This window comes from Gadus morhua, chromosome 3 (genome assembly GCF_902167405.1).
Source record: "Gadus morhua chromosome 3, gadMor3.0, whole genome shotgun sequence".
NCBI classification, from domain to species: Eukaryota; Metazoa; Chordata; class Actinopteri; order Gadiformes; family Gadidae; genus Gadus; species Gadus morhua.
The window spans coordinates 23,217,998-23,230,414 of NC_044050.1; positions in this window are offsets into that span (position 1 = coordinate 23,217,998).

A 12,417-nucleotide genomic window follows, 5' to 3' on the forward strand; every position below is an offset into this window, starting at 1 on the left:
TGTCTCGCTGTCACAGCAGAGGCAGCTGGTCGGTCCAACCACACGGCCTAATGCAGCATAAGGCCACTGGCTCACCAGCATACAGGCCTGACTTCACCACTCATCGTCACATGGACGGGCGAGTTACACAACCAGGCAGTCTACCAAACGCCCACAGCACTGAGGAGCAGCCGCAGGGCATGACGGTACACCCAAACGTAAGAAGACTGCTCAACATGGGCCAAACACCCACAGACAAAAGATTTGTGCGCGACTGCTGGATACTTATTTGTTATTATTAGGTAACACTGGAGACGTACAAGGACTGTGAGAGAACACAAAAACAAAACACACTTTATTCATCAACTGCTGAGCCTATTGATGAATTAGCCTGTTCACGCGTCCATTGAGGCGTGTGCCTGCACACATTACCGCTCTTATCTGGTTGCTGAACAGCCAGCGCAAAGCCGGCCGGAAAAAAAAAACAGAACCTCTGACGGTGGAAGGAGCGTTAATCACCAAAGCAACGTGGCGGCGCCATTAGCCCCCCATAATGAGCTCATTAGGGACCCGTTCACAGCTCACTCCCTCTGCATCAAACACATTATGGAGACACTGTAGAGCCCTGGCAGCCTAGTGCACACGGCGTCTACCGAGTCCACAACACGCACTCAATGTATGTATACATTGAGTGCGTGTGTGTGAGTGTGTTACAACTCAAGCATGGGGTCCGTTGTTTTGATTTTCTGTGTCACTGAAAGGCAAACGGAGTGAAGAGGTGTACTACAGACCGCTTGTTTTCATACTTGGAGAGGAATTGTGGGAGGAGAGAAAGTACATGCATACAATAGAGTCTGGGCAACGGCCGTGTCCGTACATTGCATGTATTTTGGCTGTTGTTTATGTGGTCGCTTGAAACTGATGTGTACATGGAAAGGGGAGGGGCCAGACGCTAGCAGTTATTGTAAAGTGAGATCCACTGCTAGCCCCTGTACAGACTACAGTTCTGTGTATTTTGTGTGGATGACGTGAAAGTAAGCAACGGAAAAAAACGACCCGCCAGTTTACATTTCTAAAGGCTATATGCCTAAAGTCGTTTGTATCAGGCTAGCACGTATGTTAAGCAACTATAAATATATGAATAGAAATTAAACCCAACTACAAATGTGTCTGTTTGAATATGCATGTGGTGTGAGTTTGCATATCCGTGTTTATTTTTTCACGAACGTTTCTTTTCACAGAAAACTGCCTTGGTTTCAGAGTTGATATTTGTCAACCAATAGTCCCATTCACTTGGGACTGTATGGATCCTTAGTAAACAAAAGCTGCGTGGAAAATGGCTGTGGTGTGTCACAGGGAACTCACCTGGGTATTACGACCATAGCACACAAAAAGCAGCTAGCTGTGGTCTCACGGCATTCTGCTGAGGGGAGCCTGAAAATCCTGTTTTTCTGCATTGAGAGACTTAACATTCCTTTGAAACAAAACAATCCCATGTTATGTGTTCTGGACCAGGGTGTGTTTGGTTTACATTTAAAAAAAAAAGGAAAAAACTAAATGATTGTTGAAGAGAGAAGGGCCAAAATGATCAGAAGGAAAACAGTGCGAGGGGATTTCTTTGATAGCTTGTTCCTCAATTATTAACCTACATTTATTTCTGCAAGTCACCGTGTGATTTCATATCTGTCGATACTAATCTCATGGTAAACCGAGGTGGGCTTTCAGTTCAAAGTGGCAAATCTTCTGAAATATACGTGTGTGTAAATGGCGGTTGATTTGGGACATCATGTAATTCCTGGTTAGTGCACATTGACTCAAATCCTAATTATTGTTGATCCAGATGTAAACTGATACTAGACAAAATAATTGTATTGCTTGAGTAACAGAAAACCTGGCTGAGTGATCGCTATAATTCCATCAAAGGAAGATAAAAGACGAGACAAGTGCTCTGGAGAGAAACAGCTTGTTGGAACATCAGATCCCAGCCTTAAGGCATGGCCCTAATGGTTTATGTGTGCTGGTTAATACATAAATTTACTTATACAATAGCCCAAAGGCTTTTAGAAACAAATAGAAACAGGCTTTACTTGATTCTGGCCTGCTCTCTGTGCTTTCCAGGGAGACAGAGATGGAAATGAACCCTAATAAGAAGGCTTTGTGCTTTGCCTTAAATACACTGTGACACACCTGTGTGCTACAGTAAATACCCAGGCATATACAGTGAATAAGAATCGGGGTGTGTGTGTTTGTGTGTGTGAATAAGGTCTGGTTTCGGTATAGGTCTGGATTATGTCCGGAATATTGCGATGTCATCGCAATGACTGCCCCCCACTCCATTGGAATGCTATAATGTTACCAGTGATGTTGCTTAAGTCATTGTCCAGTAATCATTTCTGAAATGATTAGTCTTTATTGTAAACATTCTTGTGTATGAACGTGCCACCTCGTTTCCCATTCAAGACAAGCATAGTTTATTATTTCGACATTGATTTAGGATTTGACATTACTAAAACGCCCCTCAATAGACAGTATCGTCAACTATAAATCCCATGATGCATCGTGATGTACGAGCCCTATTGGGATCGGACAAAATCAGACTCACAACAATGAAAGCACAAGGAAATGGCGGCACTGACAGTATGCTCAAGCATGGAGAAAGACTGGCTAGGCAGGCAGGGAAGTGTTGGTTGGTGAGATCATCAGCGTCTCATATGACCTCACTTCTCCACCGACACTACACCTGGCCACCATAACAGGCAGCATAAGATTCAACACACTCATCTAATGTCCTCACAAGAAGCTTAAGAACCATTGCTAAAGTCTAACAAAGTAATGAAATATAGGCAAATAATGTCTAGTTTTCTACTTGTGTGGAAGTTAACTCTAGAAATTTACCATCACCGAATCTAAGATCCAAAACACACTCAAACAAAATGTTTGTTTTTGATAGAACAATGTAATAAAGACTTTTCACAACACAACAAAAATCCATTTGATATCTCCCACATTTCACCCCTTCCCAATCCTGTGACAGACAGCAGCACTATGAATCAGTGGCTCAGTTTGAAATGGGGAAGTTCAGGTCACAGTGTGTAACATAACCAGTCAACTAGCTTATCGCTTGCAATGTGTAAATGTTATCAATAAAATCACATCCTGTAACTGACCAACTCCACAAATAAAGAAGGCAGGCCGGCCCAGTACCTCTCTTTGTTTAAAAGAATCTTACTATGGACACTCCCAAAACCTCTCCAACTCACGCCACCCTGCCAGTCAGCCGAGCTACGCGAGTTCACGGCACACATTTGTACAGCTGGCTAGAGAGGACAGAACACGGTTATTGATTTTTTTTATCTTCAAAGTCCTCCCCTTTCCAACTGGGAGGGTAGAGGCTAGACATTGTATACAGTCACCTCTTTAGTCATTGTTTACATGCTGCTATAGCATAATTGTGCCATATATTTACTTCACTCCATACTAGTATGCATTCGACAAAAACAACTCTTGAATCTTACAGATTGCAACTTTAAATGCAGTCGTTGCAGAGCAGAACCAGACTACAAATGGACTCGGGTTTACCTCTGCTTCTCTAAGCATTTATTTTCATGACGAGTTCATGATGTTACGAATCGAATCCAAGGGCTAAGCCAAATCATCATGCTGAAACGGCGGACATCTCGCCATCAGTGCCGTGTTACCATCGATCAGCAGAGCATGCTAACCTTGGCCTTGAATCAGACATGTCACAGGCAGTCCCGGCATCGCTGACCCCACGGCCCGATGGGCAGCTGTCATGGTGACAACTTTCCAACTGTGGATCGCGACCCATAAGTCGGTCGCGGTAGGAGACAGACGATTCCCGAGCCCCTCAACAAACTAAAGTCATGCATATATTTCCAATATATATGCATGACTAGTCTCTTTCATTTGTCTGTTTCATTTGATCATCAAAATGTTTGAAGACTGAGGAGAGGACACTTAATATTTGGTGGGTTCTTACTCCTGGGGACTAAGATATTCTTCAGAGGCGTTAACAGCCTGAAGCCATCCAGACCCCTCTGACCCCAGCCAGGAGGCCCATTGTTTGCAGGGGACTGGGAGTTATTTTGGGACGTTGGGTGACCTAAAAAAACCTGGCAGCAGGAAATAATTGATGCCTTGACGGCAAAATAAATGACTGAGGGGAACCCCACACAGCCCCACCGTTTCCTGTTTCTAGGACAGCCTTGCTATGGAATGTATCAGAATTGTTAAAACAAATACTTATTCCGGAAAAGTCCTCGTTCCTTTAGCTCTTTCCGAGTAGAACAGCAAGTGGATAATAAGAAGGTGACAGTGTTTCAAGACGTAATTAAACTTAACATAAGTAACAGGATTACGACCCATCAATCTCAGGCCTAATTGAGCTATAGCAGTTGGTTGTTGTCACGATACCAGAATTAGGACTTTGATACCATTCCTGACTAAATAACTCAATACTGATACTGAAACTTACGCCTACATCCTCAGGAGTGCAGAGCTCCGCCATGGAGGTGTGTTGAGTGGCTTATGTTCATTCAAATTTAGTGCAAAGGCTAATAATCCTGGGTTGAGCCTCATCCCCATGAAGTCCAATACTAACACTTCATGTAATTTATGTTTATTATTTATGTTCAAAACAATTTTAGTGAGTGTTTTTTTGTCTGTTTCTTTATACATTTAGATGCGTTTGACCATGAATGTGTTTTTGATAACCTTAATAATTTGATTATTTTAAATAATTCGATCACAGTCAGTGTTATTCACGTTTTTACATTACATGCATTACCGGATGTCCCCTTTACTTTACGTTTGTTTTCAGTTTTATTTTTGTATATCTTCAACCAGTTCAGTTACTAAAACGTCATCCTTTTTACTTTGTGGTTTTGACACATTTGGCAAAGCAAGACATTGAAAATATCGGTGTTTATCAGTTCAAAGTAATGTATTTTGCGAATGATTAGTTTACCCGGCTTGACTACTTTGGATAATAGAACGCAACAAACGCACTCAATTTGTTTTTCATAGATATCCTCCACTCGATGTTTGGTGAACAAAATAAGCAGAGCTCTTCATTCAGTCAGAGACTACATGCCGTCTGTTCATAGTCACTTGCAGAAATGCCTCTGGTTCTCTAATGAAAACTAGCATGCATATGAGAGAAAATAATTACGGATGACATGCCCACAATGCCCGCAGGGAGCGGATACAAAGCGACACACACACACACACACACACACACACACACACACACACACACACACACACACACACACACACACACACACACACACACACACACACACACACACACACACACACCACACACACGGTTCCAGTAGCTGTCAATGTGAAGCAAGTCAGCCCTGGACTTCTGGACAGGATTGGCCAATGGCGAGCAGGAAACAGTTAACACAGCAAGACAAGAACTTTTGTTATTTGACAGCAGGCCTCACACAGTGTTCCCATCGTATGATCATTCCTTTCTCTGTGAGAAACAGGAAGAGAGAGAGAGAGTAAAAGTAAAAGAGTGAGTGAGTAAGTGAGTGTGTGTGTTCTTTGGCCCTGGGCTTAGCAAATCGCAGGTCAAATGAGTACCCTCTCCTTGACATTGTTCATGTTGAATAATGCACTCCTCCACTTGACTGGCCTCATTAGCTTTGAATGAAATACATGGACACATCGTGACAACACGGTGGAGTGGCTGAAGGCTTGGATGCCTCAGACCCCACCTCAAATTACAGCAGCACGCTCAGACAACCTTTATGCATGCAGCACTTGGCATGGTGTCAGGAGCAACATGACCCCAAGTGTGACATTTCTGTTGGCTCAGCAAGCTAGTTACAACTGTTAAGTGGGTGTCCTTTTAGCTTGAGCGCATTTACAATTTTTTTTCATTATTCATGATTAATGTTTTCGAAATTGTTTTTTTTTTTTTACCAACTGTGCAATCAATCACTCAAATGTCTTCTGTTATTGTAGAAGACATTTGATAAACCCGCCAACATTTTGTACATTCTTTACAGTTAACTCTAATAACTGTAATATAATCTTCTTTCATTAAACAGCTCAGGCTTTATCTCTGTATTTCCTGCTATAAACTGTGAAAGATAACATTTCTTTCCTGTACCTATCACGTGGACAATGAGTTTCTGGTCCATCTTGCTATCAATCCAATATCTCTGTCTTAACGCGACGACCCTATTGGAGATTTGGCAGGCAGAGCAGTTCTGCACTGGGAGTCAACAGAGCCTGATGCTCGCCACCTCGGTTTACAATGACATTCTGTGTCAAGGTTTTGGGTGTCGGTCTGGCCTCGGGGAAGCAGCCATTCGTTCCGGGAGCCACATCTGGCTCAAACCGGATCAGTAATCAACTCTGCCTGGTTGTGATCTCCCTGTATAATTGATGAGTTCGTATCTTTAAATAAGTGCTGTTGTTTCGTCAATGCGTAACATACTAAGCAATGCAATGATGCAGTGGTACAGGCAGGGAGAACAGCACAATAACTTATCTGTTTTAATCCGTCCTCCAGAAACTAGACTTCTTTGATTCTCGCCCACTTGGCTAGCGATGTGCACAGGATCTTTTGAGTGGACTTCTAATCCGTCCAGAGTAATTTGATTTAGCCTCCCAGCCGCACAGTACAGAGCTCAAACTGTGGGTTTGCAAAGAAGGCTGTAACCATGAGAAGTAAAACATTGACGCATGGTAACTAGGCAGTATCTTATATCGTTATGAATGATGATGGACTCACACAACATACTTCATATACAGAATGCCGTTGTATGATTTAGTGGAATAGATTCGGGTATTGTCAAGTATAATACTACTGCTCTGAAACAATTGAACTTATTCCCAAAGACTAATGATACCACAGTGCAATATAAATGTCAGCTGAAATGATTTTGCTGCCTGCTCTAATTTGGTGAGACAATCACTCAAACATTTCATTTTGTAATAGGGAATGACCCGACTCATAAACCACGTCAATCCTCATCTGCAGAATAGGAATTTATCAGTGAAATCTGAGGAACAAGTTCAGTCGGATGCTTCATGTACACCGTCATGAGGACAAGTGCAGAGCTTGGACGACTAGCAATTAGCCAAAATGTCTGCTGCCCTAACATCACTACACGTCTACCACTTAGATTTCTGCCTCTGAACATTTGACAATATGCATGATTCAAGATGTTTTCTGCTGCGGTACTACAAGAAAAAAATAAAGCTACAATCCTACTTCTTTATGTTCCATTCCCAGTGTTTCCCTAAAGATAACCACATGCAGGGGGAAAAGCACTGCAGACCGGCAATTAGACAAACACCCAAGACATGTGGCATGACCAGCATGAGATCCTGGGAGGATCAGCCGTCCCTCTGAAACCTGCTTATTTCTCCAGACACCGACAAGGTTACTGGTTAAAGTCCTTAAATACGTGGCCTCAAACGTGCAGTCTTGTAATGGATTACGAGGCTTTGTTAAAAGAAAGGCTCGAGTTCCTCACTATGGACACGGTGAAAATAGACACTTATCTCGTCTCTCACCATAACCATAAAATGTCCCAACCTAGGAGGTCGTCTGGTCTGAATATTTGAACAGGAGCTGAGTAGTAAAACGGTACTGTGATGAGATATTAACATGTAATCATCTGTGTGCCACAGAGGAAACTCATCAGCATCCCAGGCTCCCAGGCCTTAAGCGTGGAAATATGAATGGTTAAACGAGCCACACCCCATGACCTGATCGTGTACTGAGCACTCATGCCAAGTAGAAGATTACAGGCTGAGCGATTGTTGTGGCTCTCTGCAGAAACTACACCCAAGCCTAGACGATCCCCGATACGTCACAGGGGCTCGATGAAAAAACATAAAATGACTTCACAAAGCGAAGGAAGCAACAGGTGCCAACCTTATAAATATAATGGGTAAAAATAGACCCGGACCTGGTGGGAACTTGGAGAGCTAAAAGGTTGAGTCAGGGAGCAGGTGTACAATCAGCAGGGGAGGAGAGCCACTCTGCCGCTGATAAGCAGCGCGTGTTGTAACTCTTCTCGCTGAAGCCGACAATAAACGCCTTCTGCGTACGGTGTTCTGCACAAAGAGCTCAGTGATGGAAGGGCAGAAAGAGATGTGCACCTGTTCTGGTTTAAAAAAGGATTAGAAAAACCACTAGAGAAACTGCCTCACCTCAAAAGTCATCGCAAGAATTGAGGTACAATGGGGAATGGAAACTAGGTCCGTGCCCAAACCCCGACAACCACTCTTTGTGCATGGTTTCCATGTGTTGATGGGTCCCAGTCACTCTAACCAAAATGATACCGTCGACACTTTGTTAGCAGCAGGGAATGTGTGATGTTTTTTCCCCATGACAAATCCATTTCGATATGCCCCTGGCTGACACGCTTGTGTGACATCTTCCACCAATGCACCTGCTAATGAAATCATCAACATCCCATGTGTGTTGCAATCCCTTTCTGTTTCTCTTACCGCTTCCTCCATCCATCTATCTATATCACATTTCCTCATACCACATTTTGTCTTTGTAAGGTCACACATAAGCAAGGAAATGTCTTACTATATAAAAAAAAATGCATGGCATTTGGTGGACGTTTTTACCAATACCATGTGAGCATACATTCTGAGCATGGGTGGCTCCGAGGGGAATTTAAACACGTATCCAGTCCTGGAAGTCTCTATGCCATCCTTTACCAGGTTTAGCTTTGAAGAACTCCTTTGACTTTCTATTGACGTCAAAGTATTTTCTATTGACGTATTCCTGCCATTCCAGTAGAATCAGGAAAATTGCTACTGTATAAAGAAGTGTAGGAGAACAACTTCAGAGATCATAGATAGTGGTTAAGGGTTTGACATTCGTGCATTGTTCCCACTGTGTGCAATTATCCCCCTATGTCGGTGAACACTGAATATACTCCTTTCACAACATTGACATTTGGCAGTTTAAGAATCCCCATTTCCGTTATAATCCAATTATAAAACAAGAGCTGGGTTAGCTGAGGTTGCAGATTGAACTGCAAATATTAATTCATCGCTTACAAGTAAAGGTCCTTTGACAAGGAACACCGTTTGTTGCAATTCTTTACCACATCAATACAACAATGAAAAATCATGGAGCTGAATGGGAAAGTACAGTATGCCGAGATTTCCATTTCGTGAAAAGAAACATCCATTCTAATCGCACCAAGGTCTATTTTGACGGCTCTAGAATGTGAATAAATCTTTTTAACCTATCAGAATCAGGTATCTGTCATCATTCCGATGGTCACATGATATGGCGTAAGGCATGGCAGAAGTAAAAGCTTTTAAACGTTTCTCAGAGTCCTCTTTTTGCATCCACAGTGGTAAACGACATTCATAGACCTATAATTAACGCTGTCTTTTATATGCATTGATCATCCATCTTTATAGCAGTAGGCGCTCTAAGGCAATGTTTATTGGTGTTGTGTTACGTGAATATTTTTTTGATACATACGACAATGTGCCGTTGCATCGCAAAAGTTCTGTTTTTACAAGAGTGATCACCTTCTTCTAGCTATCAAACAGAAAAAACAACCTAAAAATACCAAACCTCTCCCAAACATGGACTCATTTAATAACGCTCACATGGAAAAGCCTGACACTCCCCCTGACAGTCCACACAAATTTTAACTCGGATTAGAATCCTCTAAATGCACTGGATATTTTGGTGACAGGACGGAGCATGATTGTCTCCATTGGCTACATGGGTCGCATCCGAAAGAGGGTTAATCTTCACTGTATAATCACTGTACATCACTGTATATAAATAGCCACTGGTGTGTGTGGATGTTTGGAGCTCCACCTGGCCAGTGGTCGTTTGTTAAAACCGTGTCCGAGAGAGGTTAAGCTTCTCTAACTCTTTTTCGCGAATTTCGTAGATAGACATCATTGCTCATCATAACGTTCCTAAAAAATCGATGGTACTTAAAAAGCATCACAAATCAGTCTTTGGCATGGGGATAACACTACCCCCTCCAACCCTTGGCCCAAATACATTTTTTGTTCTAATGCAAGCTCTCTACAGCACTTTGTCCGTTCTGGGCTACAGTAGAAACAATAAACATGTCGGTGCAAAATGACTTCAGATTACCCACTCCCTATGTAGATAGAAAGGCCTTCTTCTAAGATAACAAAAACACAAACCATATTTTCATGGGATTCTACTCTGATAAAAAACATACTTATAAATTCTGTTCTGATAGATGCCACTAAAATCACACACACTGCAGCTTTAGGTACATATTTTCCCTTTAGCAGGCAGTCATTGTGATTTGTACTACACTATGTATACATACAATATAGTTCAGAGATGGTGTGTCTTTTGGCCTCCATTACCCTAAATCCGATTTGGCAACAATGGTGCCAATTCTGTTTACCCTGCTTAAAATGCATCATACTACACATACTATATATACAGTCATCAACTACATCAAATACATACATCAACTAATTTTCTTGCAAAAAGATATTTTGAAAATACGAACGTGAACGTGCAACGATCCAAGGATTGTAAAATCCAGTATAATCTGATAATCTATTTAAAATTTACTTATACTCAGGCCTAATTATGTATATATTTATCTTTCTCAATGAGACAATTATTGCCCATGTGTTGGAGTGCCAGAGCCAATGTTCCGCTAGTTGCATTTGGGATAGCTACCAAAATAGAAAAAGTTAAACTACATAATAAGACCAAAAAGACAAGAACTTGTTGTATGGCAAGCAAGTTAAACAGAAGGTCAGGTAAGGGCCTGGTGCTGGTATTGTTTAAAGTGTGTTCTAAAAGAGCCTATTACTGTTGACTTTAACCACCAACTACAGTCCCGCTCTGATGGTGGTCTCAAATCCAATGATAAATCCTAAAATTTGTAATTAGGAATAAATTGTTAATAAATGTAGATACTTTGACACAATCCTATCATTGTCTTAACTCATTTACATTTACTTAGTAATGCGTTTCACCATTATTCTCGGTCAATACCACTGCTTTTATAATTTCGTTGTGTGAAATACCTATTTTGTTGCAAATTTAACCCAGAAGGAAATGCCAGTAGATTTGTCCCTCCATCTTTCTTTCCTTGGCTGTTTTTGTCTCCCTACTTATCCATGTCGCTTGGCCCTCACTATGGTAATTGGACTCTTTGAGGAAAAGGATCGATGGTAGATTCAGATGTACTGCTAAAGTGCTAACCTCCTATCCTGAATGCCATTCAATCCAGCCCCTTAGGTCTCCCATGGCAACCTCCCGCATAACCCAGTAAATATGTGGAATTACCGCTCAAAACCACCATTAGGGCTCTTGGAGAAACAAGGCACAGCATAACAAGACGACCCAGTTACTTAATGGTACATACTGGTTGCTGAGTCTGGCCAAAATTGGGGTTTACTAATGCGTCATAGGTATCTACAAAACATTAAAAAGGATATGGTTTAAAATTGAGTTGTTTATTAAACCGTATCACTATCTACAGCTCAGTTGTTTATTTTTATTTTTATAGGAATATCTTTGCCTATATAGAGCTACTTAAAATGCCCGAATTTGTGTATTTTGTCCATATGGACAGGTAAGACGGCAGTGTCCCTCAATATCACCTGTATACTTCCCCAACAGGTAAAGTAAATAGGCGTTGGAGGCTTAACGTTATGCCTAAAGTACAGTTCTTTGTACATACATATATTCATAACAACCTAAAACACATTAGGACACCCGCTAAAAGCTACAGCCTGTCTTTGGCTGAGTATCAGACGACTTTGCCCCTCTTTTATCGTCCTCACGGATAGTAAACAAAGCAAACTACGCGAGTTCACAAAACGTGTCGAAACCATTTCGCACTACAAATGTTTCTGGAGCGAACTTACTGCTATCCTGCAAGCGAACACACGGCTTCAAAACGAACGTTAGAAGTAAACTTTAAACCGAACTTTGCCTGTATTCGACAAAGTTTCCAACTTTGTAAAGAGGACTAATTGTTCGGTGACATGGAAAAACTCTCCAGCAGCACAACACGCGCTTCAGCCCCAGTCTGAGCTCACCGTGTCTGGGGACTTCATCTCGTCTTCACGCCGAAGGGGGATCCGTCAAAGTGTTGGGGTTGAGCGGGGACCACAGCACACGACAACCGTACAACGTTTTCGTTAAGTTCCACGTACGTAACCGCCTGTTCAGCGACCCGTCTGTACCTAGCCTGTTGACAGCTGACTGATTGCTCCAGCAGTTCCTGAATGAAAACACGTTCGGAGCCGCCGCAGGCTCAACTAGTCGAAGTTCGACGAGTAGGATCGATCCACTCGATGCTGAGCGATCGACTGGCTTTTTGGATTGCTTAGGCCTGCGGGCAAGTTGGGAAAGTGTCAAAATGTAAACAATGTAAATTGTGGACATAC